This window comes from Cupressus sempervirens, chromosome 9 (assembly GCF_028749045.1).
Source record: "Cupressus sempervirens isolate cs-2001-9-10 chromosome 9, ASM2874904v1, whole genome shotgun sequence".
Taxonomy (NCBI): Eukaryota; Viridiplantae; Streptophyta; class Pinopsida; order Cupressales; family Cupressaceae; genus Cupressus; species Cupressus sempervirens.
This window is the reverse complement of record NC_143126.1, coordinates 720,448,431-720,464,707: the sequence shown is the minus strand read 5'-3', so window position 1 is coordinate 720,464,707 and position 16,277 is coordinate 720,448,431.

Sequence of the window (16,277 nt, the reverse complement as noted above, 5' to 3'; positions counted from 1 at the left end):
TGTGCCGAGTAATATAGAATCACAATATGAGTTTGTGCCTTCACAAACTTAGATGTAAACCATTTTCTGAGCCAACATATAAGGATTTCAAAGGATAATAAGGATAAGAACAAATCTTTTATATTTCCTATGTAATCATCATGCAACCAATAAGAAAAATGAAGAAGGCATGCAACCAATGAAAAAAATGCAAGGAATGAGTGGGAATTCAAGATTCAATATGGATTGTAGATCCATACCTAACCCTAAGTCTACAAAGTCTTTATAAGAAGGCTTAGATCCCACAATTTTAAGTTGCTAAATAGAAGTTGCTAAGTAGATAGAAAAGTTGTAGAATAGGGTAAACGATAGGGGCATCATAGACTTAGTGAATTGAGCAGCAATTACAAATCTAATTGATCAGAATAGAACAAGGGCTACAAATAAATATCAAATCAAGCAAGGATCACATCAAAATGAGCAGATCAAGTGCCTAAAATCAGCAATTGAAGATTGTAAGCAATCAGGTCAAAGGTTTGTAATACTCTCTAGCAACTATATTAGATAGTGAAAATCCTATGATGATAGGTTAGCCTAATAGCTATTTTGTAGATCCTTTGAAGAGGTGACTAAATCGTTTAACAGGGTGACACTTCATGGAAATTATTTCTAAATCCTTTAACTAGGTTACTATTGACAGAGTGTAAATCCTTTAACAGGGTAGGCCTTTCACAGGGCAAACCATCAGAAGTGGTCAAACAATTATTGTTGCAGTGATTTTGTGGGTATCATCCCTACCCCAATTTTACCTTTTTATTCTTGGAGGGTTTTTGGGTTACCAAATCTGGTGTTATGTATATTGAAGCATGTGTTTACTTTATGTTTATTTAATATGTTTACATGCATGCAGTTTACTTTCAATTATTTGTTTTAAAAGGTTAAAGTGTGGTACTTCTGATTCACCCCGCTCTTAGAACTACTCTTCCCATTTGAATATTCCAACACATCTACCTACTGTTGCTAGTGTCACTCTTTGATATTCCTTTTATAGGAGATCTCTCTTGTGTTAGTCACCAGTTGTCCTAATTGTGTCTGCCTATTGTCACTAGTGTCACTTTTTGAGATTCCTCTCATGGATAATTTCTTGCGTCAACCACCAATTGTTCTAAATACATCTGCCTACTATCTCTAGTGTCACTTTTTGAGATTCCTCTCATGGATAATTTCTTGCGTCAACCACCAATTGTTCTAAATACATCTGCCTACTATCTCTAGTGTCACTTTTTGAGATTCCTCTCATGGGAAACTTCTTGTTTCAGGCACTAGTTGTTCTAGCTATGTCTATCTACTATCACTCAGTTTCCCACCAAGGTTTTTCTTTTTGAAAATTCCTCTTTGACTTTAGTAACTAGTTGTTCTACCTGTGTCTGTCTACTATTGTCACCCTACCAAAGAGATTTCTTTCATGCATTTTTTGGGCATTGACACTTGACATCAATCCTCTAACACAAAAAATCAACTCAAAATGATGAACTTTTTTGGATACATCAAGCTTTTCTTTGTTCATTTTTCTTTCACTTCATTATGTCTCTTTGAGCAACTCGATGATGTCTCTTTCAACTAGAGAAGCGAGGACTAGGGGGCATGATGCTTTTTTTTCTTTCTATTTGTGGTTTAGTTCCAATAATCTAAAACATCCACATAAAAGGGGTGTCCACTATAAGAGCCTCAATCTTGTATTGGATGGCCATGTGTACCTTGACTCCTTTTATAGGAATAAGTTAGTGAGGTTGAATCTTCTCCTTTCTTGTTAGAGTGAACTCTTTATGCTATAGTAAATATCGATACTCATCCTACTAAGTGAACATACGGGTCACTACAAGTATACATAGCATACTTCTGTCTCAGGTTATGAATGTAAGGGTCATTGTGAATAGAATACTTACTACTTACTTAGCATAAGAAGGATCTCTTGTGTGTCTAGTGTGTTTGCATGCAAGAAACATTCTGGTCATCCTAGCATTTATGCTTTGATGCTTATGTTTGATTGCTACATTAAAAGGGACAAATATTCTGGTCATTGCTTAGATTTAATCCTGACAAGACTAGAAAAAATGTCCTATTCATATTCCTATGATTGCAATGTTAGTGGGGATTGTATGACATTTGGAGTTTCACTATACACTCAGTGATGATAATTTCTAATGTTTGGTAACCAGACCTAGGGTTGCATCTAGCCTAGGAATTGCATCTAGTATTAGCTTGCATTACATAAGTACACAGTTTGATGACTAATTCACCTATATCCTTTTTGATGAGGGATTTTTGGCTTCTTCAAAGTATCATGTTTCTTCATGGTTGCACAAGCATTCAATCCTCATGGGATAACTATCATTATCAACAAAAATAGAACATTGCATGAGATGTTAGTTCATTCACATTTTGCATTTCATACATAATATCATGATACATTACATTCATACATCAAAATCAAATCTGCAATCATTCATCACATTATATTTGAATTTGTAATCAAAGCATAAACATCTCATGTATATCAAGCTATAAAGAAAGAAAGATGACACATGCAAATGGTACTTGACTCAAAATTTCATATATCTATATATATATCAAATATATATCTAAAAGTGTACATTAGTGCAAAAATGGACACTACTTGAGCACTATCAATAAAAAATGGTATAAAATAGTGTTGGCACACCAATTTATATAGAGCCAAATCAAAATCAGAGTAACAAATAATGAATCTAACTCTCTCCTTCCCCCTCACCTCCTAGTGGAGGAGGAGGAGGAGGAAGCATCTCAAGTCTCACGGATAGCCATGCAACCCTAGACTCTAGCACATACTATGAAAATTGAGGCAATTGCTCGGCCTCATTTGGTACAATCACTACGTAAGTTGTAAAGTAGTAAGCTGCTCTAGTTGACTATAGCTAGATCTCATCTTGCTACTACTCTGATTTCTGCATCGCTCACTCTAACTGCTCTCACAGCTCTTAGATCTCACACTCCTAGTCAGCAATTTGGGAGTCTCTCACCACTACCTATATCTATAGCTCTCCTAGCTACCACTATGTGGTATAGATCTACTCTATAGCTCTCCTTAGAGCATCCTAGGTACTTTTAGTAGGCTGGTCCTACATCTCCTCATCTCTCTATGTGGCCTACTCTGTCAACTACTCCACCTCTGTCCAAGGCCTCTACGCATCTCCTCTGATGGCTCCTGAGGATCCCATCTCCCCTCATGGCCTCCTTTGCCCTATCCCACTACCACCCACACATAGGTCTACTCTCATCTACCTAGCTAGTATCTACACCTAGCACATCTTATGTCTCACCTACTATGGTTGTTGTGGCTATTGTGGTGGTCCCTATAGTGTCTATACTAGCTATATTGGTATGACCATCCCCACAGGATCTACAAACCTCAAGAAAGGATGGATTGTAAAGTAAGCTTGATACGTGGGAGCCATCCCTCTATCTGCTACTAGTGGTAGGTAGTCCCAGTATGTCATAACCAAGTTTCACACATCTATCATTGATCTCCTCGGATCCAAACTCAGGGACAACCAATGGTCCAAATCTATAGCTAGCCATGCATAGGATTAGTACTCTTGTGATATATCCTATGGCCTCCCATACTATTGCCACATGTGAGTTAGTAGGAATCTCTCCACTATCTACATGGATTGACCTATTAGTGATCACAAAGCGAACATGTGCCCTAGCTCCTAGGGCACTTCATCCCAATCCTTAGTCTCTTGCCAAGACCACCATACTACTACCACCAAGTCATTGAGATGACCCCTCCACTACTCAGTCTTCCCCAAAGTTGTCTAGGTAAGCTAGCCTCTATATCTATAAATGTATGGCTCCATCAGCTATTGCTCATCAAAAACAATGGGTCTAGTAACTAGAAGGTGCTCCCAAGCCTAGATCTAGAGAATATAAACCCTGATGGCCATGCTCTTTCACTCATGATATACGATCTCATGCATCTCATGGAACATGTGCATAAGCATACATTATCCCAACCCATATCTCTCTTGGGTCTCCAAAATCATCTACAACATCCTACCCCATCTGCACTCTAGTTCATGTTGGCCTCTGTTAGGCATCAAGAAATAGCTAATAAATATCCCTAACTTTGTTGTTAATCTATGTGTGTTCCCATAGGTATGCACAAGCTTATCCCAAGTGATGGCTCTTCCCATGATCAAATCCTCCTCAAAGATGGCTCTCAGTACCTCAGTGCCTATCTAGGGCACTGTGTCATAGATCACTCTCAGCCCATGGAATGAGATCCTCAGTATTTGGTAGATGTTCTCCAGCACAATCATCATCTCACCTTGGGGTAGATGAAAGTCATTTTTGTCTGAATAGAAATGCTCTACCAGTGTAGTCAGCAGGCTGTGATTCACCAATGTTGGTGGAATCTGAAAAAGATATGATAAACCCAAATCATCAAGTCTTTGCAACAAAGCCCTATATGAAAGGTAATGGGATCAAAATCTGACATCCTAAAAGATAACCTACACATACGAGCACAATAGGCAAACAATTAGTCTCTGCTAAATAAAAATGATGGAATACAACATGAAATTACAATGAAAAACCAAATTTCCCACACAAAAACTTGCATTTAACACCAAAATTTTGTGTGAGATCTCATGTTCTCGCATTATATTGCACATCTTCGCTCGAGGATACACTTTCTTGCATAAGAGGCACTTAAGTACTTAGTGAAAATTGAACCAAGATTAGGATTTTTTGCATGATAGATGGGTATCCACCACATGAGAAAACCCACAAAGCCACGTGATGGTGTACCAGGTTGGTACTTCTTTGCACGAACTTCGATTGGTTTTGTGTAAGGAGAGACATCCTCACATGAGAACTGACAAGACAATAATTTAAAAATGCCTAAAATGACCTAATCTACCTCAAAAGCATGAAAAATTAAATGCAAAGCAATATTATTGACCACTCACTAGATGGCCATAGTCAACCAGGTAGCTATGTCATTGGGAGTGCTTGAATCAATGTGTAGACAAGGGGACCACCATTTTTGCCTCAGAGCTCTCTTCTTCACAAATGACAAAAGTGCAAATGATTTGAAAATGACCTTGTGGGCCCTTATATAGGTTTTGAACTAATTTTTCAAAGTTCTTTGATTGACGTAAAAATCATTCCCTGGCTAATTTGACTACTTTGAATCCATTTTCAAGATTGAATTCAAAATCTAACACAATTAAGTAGGTCAAAATTGCATTTTAAAATTTGGGACTGATGTGATCGAATGCTTATGCAGTCCAATTTTTTTGATACTTTGTGAATCTTGGAATCTTTTCATAACTCAAATCTCTTCAAAAAATTTCCAAACCTCTAAAAAAAGTCAACTCAAGTCAACTATGGTCAAACTTTGGTCAAACTTAACCATCTAGACCTTGAAATTACTTCGAATCAACTCCAACTTTTATTCTAATCATTTTGATCTCTTCTATATTCTTTTGAATCTTAGATTTCTTCAATATCTCCCAAACTACTACTTGACATCATATTTTGGTGTGTCATTTTTTGATTTCGCTCCCGAGGGGGCAAGATGATTACATCATTGAATCTTCCAAAACGTGCTTCAACTCAATCTTGATCTTATGTCCTCATCACTCAGGGCATCTCATCACTCGGGGCATCTTGTTCCCCTTTATCTAGCATCAACATCACCTATCTCATTTTTTGATCAGTTGATCACATCTTATAGCAGTCCTTATCAGAGTTTGATGGATAGGCATCATGACAGTCTAAACCTTGACTCTTGAGGGTCAAGCCTCATTTTGGGGATGATTCTATGACTCATGATGGGACCTTGCTATATTTTATGGACTAGCATCTAGGTGTTCTATTGGATCCCTTAAGGTTAACCTCCATTTTGGAGATAATCTTTAAAAGCTTATCAATCTCGGTATCTAGGTGTTCTATCTGGATCCCTTAAGGTTAAGCTCTATTCTAGAGATAATCTTTAAAAGCTTATCAATCTCGGTATCTAGGTGTTCTATCTGGATCCCTTAAGGTTAAGCTTTGTTCTAGAGATAATCTTTAAAAGCTTATAAATCTAGGTATCTAGGTGCTCTATCTGGATCCCTTAAGGTTAAGCTCCATTCTGGAGATAATCTTTAAAAGCTTATCAATCTCAGTATCTAGGTGTTCTATCTAGATTCCTTAAGGTTAAGCTTCATTCTAGAGATAATCTTTAAAATCTTACCAATTGGTCTTTGTATCATCAATTTCGGAACCAATCTCATTTCTTGATCTCTACATCATACTTTTGATTTCTTTGAATTGAATGTACTACTCGCACATTCATTCAAGAGGGGAAAATGTAATACCCTAAAATTGGCACATTGCCATGCAGACTAATTCTAGTCTATTCTAATCAACCCTAAGTCCTATTTTACTAGGCAATTCTTATTTTGGTTATTGCTACTTGACCTAATTTTTAGATGTAGAAAACCCTAATCTAGATTAATCACATTCTCTATTTAATTCCTAAGTATCGACTCAAATTATCTACATTAAACCAATTAATCAAATTTGATTTAATTGTAAGTGTTCATACTTTAATTAAATTAAATTACTTCTTTAAGCTAATGTGCAAAGGAATTAAACATATTGAAATTAATGAGATAATGTCTTTATTTCAATTATTGGGTTTAATTACTCAATTAATTAGAAATATGCATTTATGAAGTCATATCTCATTTTATTAAATTAAATGATCTTCCAAATTTTATCTTCAGTTTAGGAATGGGAATTCTAAGTGACCTATCTCTTGAATTGGAATTGAATTAATCAACTTATTTTCACACTTGGGTGATTTTTAGTTAACTCTTCATTATACTCAGGATCTAAGTTAGTTAACCTTACCTATATAGGGAATCTTCCATCTTGATTGAATCTCAACTTCAATCTTGACCACCCATTCTAATTGATCTCGACCATTGGTTGATTTTGAGAATTCTAAGAGGCCTCCAATTCCTCATTACAGGGGGTGAAATTGAATTGCACTGAATTACTGTCAAAATAGATACTCAATTTCTTAATACTTTCATGGCTTTCATAATTGCTTTGCATTAAATATCATCTAGATTAAAATGCACTCATATAGCTTAATTTTATTTTCCTATTATTAGATTAGAATTGCATTTCATCTAGATTAATTGCACTATCATATAGCTACACAAATCCTTCGTATTAAAAGGTCTAGTTGCCCACTTCTCACTTTGAGGGAAAAGGTGAAATCCTTCTAGTTAGAAGGCAACAGGTCACACTGTTAGATTACTTGGATGAACAATTTAATGTTCATTCCAAGATGATCTCTCAAGTAATGACTGTGTTGAAGTGTGTGTGAGAATCCAAGTCCCACAATTCACATATACACTCCCCCATAGTGATAGCATCAGCATTCATGCTAACAATATCCCCCTTTGGCATTGATGGTGACATAGATGAAAAACATCTAAGTTCCAAGAATACCAAGTATACAGATCAATCAAATCTTGCTTCATTTTCCTCAAAAAAACATCATAAATCATGTTCTCATTTCTTCCCCATTATAGTACATAGAATGTTTTTCATGTCACTCTCTCCCCCATTGACATCAATTTCAAAGGTTAAGGTGTAATACATAAATAGTTCAATTTCTCAAAGATATAATAATATGTTAACATGACCATAAGTTGTCTATTGCTTTACAACTGTTGTATATAAATCCATAAATAGCTCAAGTGTCTAGAGACACTATTGCATACCAATTACCAATTACTAAGAGTCCTTTGTTGACTCTGTTCATCATAGATACACCCCCATTGAGGAAGCACCATCATATAGCCCACTCTAACAATGGTGCTATGAACTTTGGATCTATGTACTTTTGCATCTTCTACTCTAAAGTAGGTAAGGGCATAACCCAAAGCATACCTCTTAGGTAATCAAATGTGTCCTTTGGAAAGGCCTTTGTGAAAATGTCTACAATTTTTTCCTTAGTGTTAACATACTCTAGTCTGATTTCTTTCTCTACACTTTCCCTCTCAACACATGATACATTATAGAGATGTTCTTAGCCTTAGAATACAAAAAAGGATTCTTAGACATGCTTACTATACTTGTGTTATCATAGTAAATGATAATAGGTTCTTTGAATGTAATTCCAATATCCTTTATCATCTGCTTCATCCATATAACTTAATTACAGTTGTTTCTTGCTGCAACATATTCTACCTTTGTAGTACTTTGTGAAGTTCAATCTTGTTTGTTGCCGAGCCAAGAAAATAGTCTTCCACCAAGAAAGAATTCCCCTCCACTAGTGCTTTTTCTACCATCCATATCTCTTACCCAATCAACATCAGTATAAGTGCAAAGAGTAAAATCATTACCTATGTCATACCAAATGCCATAATAAGATGTCCCTTTCAGATATTTGAATATCCTTTTTACTACTGTGTAGTGATATTCTTTAGGATCGGCCTGAAATCCTTCCACAATTCCAACTGCATTAGCTATATCTAGTCTGCTATGAGTTAGATAGTACAATCCTCCAATCATAGATCTACACTTCTTTTGTTCAACAACAGGTGTCTCATCTTTGCTAGATAACTTGTGACCAATTACCATAGGAGTTCCAATAGGTTTACAATTTTCTAGTCCAAATCCTTTTAGAAAATCTTTCAAATACTTAGTCTGAGAAATAAAGATACCTTCTTTTTTTTGAACAATTTGCAAACCTAAGAAAAATTTCATTTCTCCTATCATACTCATCTCAAATTCTTTCTTCATTTCTTCTACAAACTTTTTACTTTCTTCATCATTTCCTCCAAATATAAATATTTCTCCTTGCCCATTCCTCTTATTCTTGAATACCCATTTGGTTCCTATCACATTCTTATCTGCTGGTCAAGGGACCAATTCCCATGTCTCATTCTTTCTATCTGATCCAATTCCTCCTTCATAGCTTGTTTCCAGTAATCATCTTTACATGCTTCATTTGCATTCTTTGATTCAACTTGAGATATCAAGCATAGTTCTGTAAGGAAACTTGGCAACAAAGAATATAACCGTTTCCACATAACCCATAATAAATCTGAAATAAACACGGAATTAAAATCCACATGCAAGAGAATAGACAACATACCCATAAAATGTGACACAAGATATACCCTGGGAAACCCTCATTGAGGGAAAAACCCAGCCTCCAAAAGCATCCATCACCATGTATTATTCAGCAAAAATACCATTGCCATACAACCATGGAAGCCTTCATGGCCATAGCCACTACCGAGCAAACTATGTGAACAAGCATGAATCCACACATCCCATGCTATGCTTTCAACCTTCACAAATGCTCCCTTGGCTAACCTGTCAAGCCTTGTCCCGCTTGACTCTTGCCTTTTGTCTTCTCCTTGTCACTCACTCTCTCTTTCTCTATACAACAACTACCCTTGTGGCTGCTTATATAGTAGCAAGTCCCACAAAACCACTAAGTGGTATTACATAAACCATGTGCTACCTAACCCACTGACCCCACATTTAATATTGGGCATTTAATTCTTTTCCCCCAATATTAAATAATTACATGAAATATTATCACAATGTTACAATACAACTCATCAAGAATATTCCATGAGAATCTTTACATGTTGCACATCCATCTAGGCACAACATTACATAATAAAAATAAAATAATAAAATAACATTATTATGCAATGTGTGCAACACCCATTATCTCAACAATCTCCCACTTGTTGTATACATTGCATAGGGTCAATCTGTAGCCACATAAATGAACAAGGGAACAATCCCTCCCAGCACATCCACCATCATGGATCAAAATACATCAAGTGCTCCATCCTGGTACCCACAACAAAATCAAAGTATCCAGCATCTCAAACATGAATGATCTCACCTCCTATTATGCCACTCCCACTGGACATACATAGAAGCCATCCAAAGAGAAAACCACCCAACCTGTCGCATTAGAAGATCATAAAATCATGTACCAATTGAAATTCCAAGCACAAATAACCTGATCCAAAGGTAATCACATGTATCCATAGTTGTCAAAATATCCATAGCTGAAATAGCACCCACAGCAAGTGCCAAACCCATCCAACTATCCATACCTTAAAGGTATAACAAGTGAATCTCATATCACTGACATATCCAATCTATAACCTGCAATCACAAGCCTCAAGAGCAATACCTGCCACATATATTCCAAGAAGCTCCCACTGCAAAGGATAATGTCAAATCTATAACCAATCCACTCAACACATCTCAAAGAAGTGAATCCATGTAGTATCAAGGAAATCCACAATACATAAACTGATATCCTGCAAGAAAAAATTCTCATAACAAGTCTCCAATAGTCTCCCAAGTTCACCACAACCAACAGAGGAAAGAGATAAAGGAATAACCATGTCATCTCTCACATGACATACATGAGCACAAACCAGTGATCACAATCTCTAACCAATCTCAAATCCAATGTAGGCAAAATTGAACATCCAAGAAGATAACCAAGACTAGAGAAACCATGCAAATCATAACCTGTATCATGTCCTTCTACACACACATCTAGATGTAAACTGTGCAAGTATGATCTCCTCCATAAAACCCCAACAAGAAGCCTCAAAAAAACACCCAAACCATACCATATAACTAATTATGGATGTAAGCCTCTCACAAGAAGATCAAACTCATAAAACAATTCCTAAACCAAGGAATAACCATTCCTAATCCAAGGAATATGCCCAATAAAACCATCTCCCAAACTCAACCAACATAACAACATATGCACATGGAGATAACCAATGCTAAACCATCTCTCAAATGGACCCTCCAGAACTAACTCATGTACCATAGCTCAAGATCCATATCCATGAAAGACAAGCATAAATATAATGCACTTGAGAAAAACAATGGGCTATACCTCTCAAGTAGCAAACCGCCGAGTAGACCAAGAGTGGGGAATGAGAATGCTCATCAAGATACCCAAGTCTCCAACCAAGACTCATCTAAGAACAATCTCCTCTCAAGTCCATATCAGGTGACTGCCCCTCGGACTTCCTGCTGAAACCATCAACCGTCTCAATAAATACTTCTCTAATCCAAGAGAAATCAGCATCACCACCGTCTCTAAGTATCCATGAGCACCTGTAACCAATCAATCGATGCCAACTCCAAATGCAACATAGCAATATCATGAAGTATCCAGCTTATGATTAGTGTACTCAATACCAAGAAACTAAATCAAGATCAATGTCAAAGTTCCAACCATGGCCTCAGGAACATAAACATGACAACATGATCTAACCATCTCAACTAAAGAGATAACATGCTCCATATGAACACACCATAACATGTCACAACTCTAAACGTGTATCAAGAGTATACCATGACATAATAATGAAACCATCCTCACACCAAGGATAACATGCCAAATAAAAGCATAAACCACACCTTTGCCAAGAACCCTGTGAGTCCTCAAGATGCAACCATCTCCACACACCATGAAGAAAACCATCTCCACATACCAGGAAGAACCATCTCCACATACCATGAAGATAATCAAGAACTCCATGAGTCCTCAAGATCTAACCATCTTCACACACCATGAAGATAACAAGTGCACCATGCAAATGTCAAAGATGCTTCTGCAGCAACAGGATCTAAGACAAACCTCCAACATCTGCAAACACTCAATAAATATATCAATGCCAACAACTCCCACTCAACCGTGGTACCAAGTTACCTATGGCATCATAAAATCCATCCTCTCCAAACCAAGAAGATATAAACCAAACCAGGAATTAATCCTGCACTGTCACCCCATCACTGTCATAAGCTCCCACTAAACCGTGTATCCAAGCTATCCATGACATCATGATGAAAATCCCATCCTCTAACCATGAGAATCAACCAAGGCATCAAACCATCAAAGAACTCAAAGTGCACATCATGAGCTCCTCAAAAGAAAACCAAATAACCATGATCCTCAAACAAGAAGATATACCACCATAACCAAATCAGAAATCCAAGCTAAAGAACATCAAGGATGTACCTGTATAACCAATCATGTCGTGCCAAAATCCATGGCACCATGATCACATCCATGAACTGAGCATTTGGCTCTCAAAGTGTCCAATCTGTCAGCATAGTCAACCACAATCCTCCACCATGACTGTACCTGGTAACAACATCTCATCCCTTCTACATGAAGAAAATAGTAAATCATGTGACTTAGGGCATAGACAACCCAAATCCAAGCCACCAATCTGAATATGCATTAATAATGAAAGATCAATGGGCAAAGACAACCCATAACCAAGCTATAAATGCAACATGTAAGTATAGACCGCTTACAACACTGCACAACTTGTAGACCCAACAAGTCATCATGCATATCCAAACCAAACACTGATAACCATATCATCATGAGACATATATGAACTGAGTATACAATGACATCAAATCTTAAATCTCCAATGCCATAAACTCACAATGTTACCATAGTCAAAATATACCTATAAACTGTTCAGATCAATATATCAACAAATAAATCATACCAAACCTACACCAAATCTGAACCAATGTGTAGAGCTCTCCAAGAGCTTTCCGTTGACTACTCGAAGTCCAAAATCCGACTCTGTATGCCCAAGTTATGCCTTAATCCGTGCTCAAAATAAAAAAATCTGACTTTAGGGCTCTTAAAACCTGACAAAATTTTAAAATCATAAAACGAAACCTACACCATGTTGTAGTGCTCTGAATTAGCTTTCCAACGCCTGTAAGAACTCTGAAATCCGATATTCTGAGAAAAAGTTATGGCCGTTTTACTAAGATAGTCTTTTTACCATTTTCAGTACGATTTTTCATTTTTTTATTTTTTCAGTGACGAAAATTTCGACGGGATTAAATTTGACGGCCATCATGGGCTGAAACCAAAAAACTCTTTCATTTCCTCTGAATATGACCAAACTAGGGCATATTATATATCAAAATTTACGGAAATGTTGACCCGGATCCAATGGTGAGGTCTATTTTTACCCAGGAGGTCATTTCTGCAAGCTACCCCCCAAAACCCTCATTTAAATGAAACATCCGAAAAACTCTTTTTGTCCAACAATTTCTCATGCCCAAATATTTTAACATCCCATCATAATAGCAAATCCAAAACCCTCAAATCTGCAATAATTATTCATATATCTTGCCCTTTTCTTTTATCCTCTCATGCATTCCCATGGATTCAATCTAGGGTTACAATAATAAAACCATAGCTCTGATACCACTTGTAAGGAAACTTGGCAACAAAGAATATAACCATTTCCACATAACCCATAATAAATCTGAAATAAACACGGAATTAAAATCCACATGCAAGAGAATAGACAACATACCCATAAAATGTGACACAAGATATACCCTGGGAAACCCTCATTGAGGGAAAAACCCAGCCTCCAAAAGCATCCATCACCATGTATTATTCAGCAAAAATACCATTGCCATACAACCATGGAAGCCTTCATGGCCATAGCCACTACCGAGCAAACTATGTGAACAAGCATGAATCCACACATCCCATGCCATGCTTTCAACCTTCACAAATGCTCCCTTGGCTAACCTGTCAAGCCTTGTCCCGCTTGACTCTTGCCTTTTGTCTTCTCCTTGTCACTCACTCTCTCTTTCTCTATACAACAACTACCCTTGTGGCTGCTTATATAGTAGCAAGTCCCACAAAACCACTAAGTGGTATTACATAAACCATGTGCTACCTAACCCACTGACCCCACATTTAATATTGGGCATTTAATTCTTTTCCCCCAATATTAAATAATTACATGAAATATTATCACAATGTTACAATACAACTCATCAAGAATATTCCATGAGAATCTTTACATGTTGCACATCCATCTAGGCACAACATTACATAATAAAAATAAAATAATAAAATAACATTATTATGCAATGTGTGCAACACCCATTATCTCAACAAGTTCTTCATTAACTCTACTTCTTATCATCACACCTTTGTCTTTTCTTTTGATGATCTATTCAAATGGGTGATTATTTATTATGTTATTTCTTGAAGTAGGAGTTGTTATCTCAAATCTTGACCCTACTAAAGGTTCTAAGCTTTGTTCCTGCCCTCGCTCTCTTTCATTCTACAAATCATGGTTAGTCTCAAGAAATACCTTATCATTCCTTGGCTTAGTAACAATGACAACAACATCTGAATTGCAATCAACTATTCTCTCTTATACTCTAAAGTTCTTATCAATTCTCACATTAGCACTTTCCATAATAGTCTTAGTTCTTTGATTATAACATCTATAAGCCTTTCTTTTCAATGAATAACCAAGAAACATACCTTCATCACTTCTAGCATCAAACTTACCAATTTCATCATCTCTCTTAATGTAACACTTACTTCCAAATATTCTAAAGTACCTAACTATAGATGAGTGACCAAACCATAATTCATAAGGTGTCTTGTTTGTATCCATCTTGACTTGAACTCTATTCATATTGTAGACTGTTGTATTCACTGCTTCTCTCCAAAATGCCTTGGACAAATCATTCTTTTCTAACATAGCTCTAGCTACTTCTGTTACATACTTGTTCCTTCTCTTTGCAATGCCATTCTATTTAGGAGTCTTGAACTCAACTTTTTCTTCTGCTCTAAGATCAGACCTCTACTCTTCAATCTAATTCCCATGCTGCAAATCATTATTAATGATAACTTCCATATTTTCATGGTTAGCCTTTGGGTCAACAATAGTTACCAAAGTTATCTCTTCTACTACTTCCTTTTCCTTAACCAATTCAAGCTTATTATCTTTATCACAATCATTCAAGAATCTTCCATTACTTTCTTTAAATTATTCATCTTCATCAAAAATTAAACTCTTTCTAGATTTCCTTATTCTCTTAGGGCATGTAGATGCATAATGACCAAACTCATTACATATCCAATAAGAAAAAATTTCTATACCTTCTTTCTCTCTTTTTATAACCAAATCAATACCTTCCTTGATCTTCATGTCTTCTTTGGATAACTTACCAAGAGCTTCTATGTCAAAATTTCCACTATCTAACTTAGGACTATCTTTGCTTACCACTGATCTCCCAAAATTGTTAAGCTTATCCTTCAAGGACCTAATGCTCTAATACCAATTATTAGAAACAATAGTCCACCAAGATAACTAAGAGCGGGGGCTGAATCAGTTATCCGATAGTTAAAAGCATTTATCCTCTTTAAACAAACTTAACCATTCAACCAAAGTAAACAACAACCATACAAAGATGCACATAAACAATTACACTAGATATTTTGACTAGGAAAACCCTTGATCAGAGGGAAAACCTTGGTTGGAATGATGCCCACAAGATGATGTACTAATATAAATATTATGTGTTAGAGGATGGACCCTGTTAGGAGTTTATTACAACATTTGGTACAAAGAGTCCCTATTAGGAGACTTTGAATCCCTATTAGGAGATTCCAACCCTATTAGGAGTTGTGGAAGATAGCTAAACCCACTATTCAAATAGCTTTAGAATCAAATTAATGAACCCACTATCCAATTGACCTTGGTACTATTCCTTTTAGAATAATAGATGTGAAGCAAGCTTCTACTTCTTCTTCTATCTAGTACATCAAACTTCTTCTCCTTTAGACCATGTAAATATATCAGGAACTTAGTTCTCAATAATAATAACCCTTAAGGTCAATTACATGCATAGGTAAATCACTCTGCTTCTTTAGCACTCTTCTTGCTCAATAATTTGCAAGTCTCATATACTCTTTATATCTTAAACACAGAAAACATCTTTCCTTTATACCATGCCCAATAATAAATCCTTGAGTCAGCTTCTCACTTAATTATAATTTCTCAATTAAATGAATACACATTTAATTAATGTTGTCATCTTATAGTCATAAGTAGACTTTTAATCATGTGACTTTTGTACATGCACATTCTCTAACATCATCACTGGCTAGTATACTATCTCCAATTAACTGTGCAACCTTTCATTACATTTTTGATGAATTGCAACAATCACACAATAGGAACTACTTTCCTAATACTCTATTTTCATACAATTCTTTGTAGATCAATAATATCTTCCATATACTATCAATTCAAGTTTTGCGTGCTTACCCTTGTAACAAACACATACTGTAGTATACTTTGGACACTACACATCAATAGATGAGT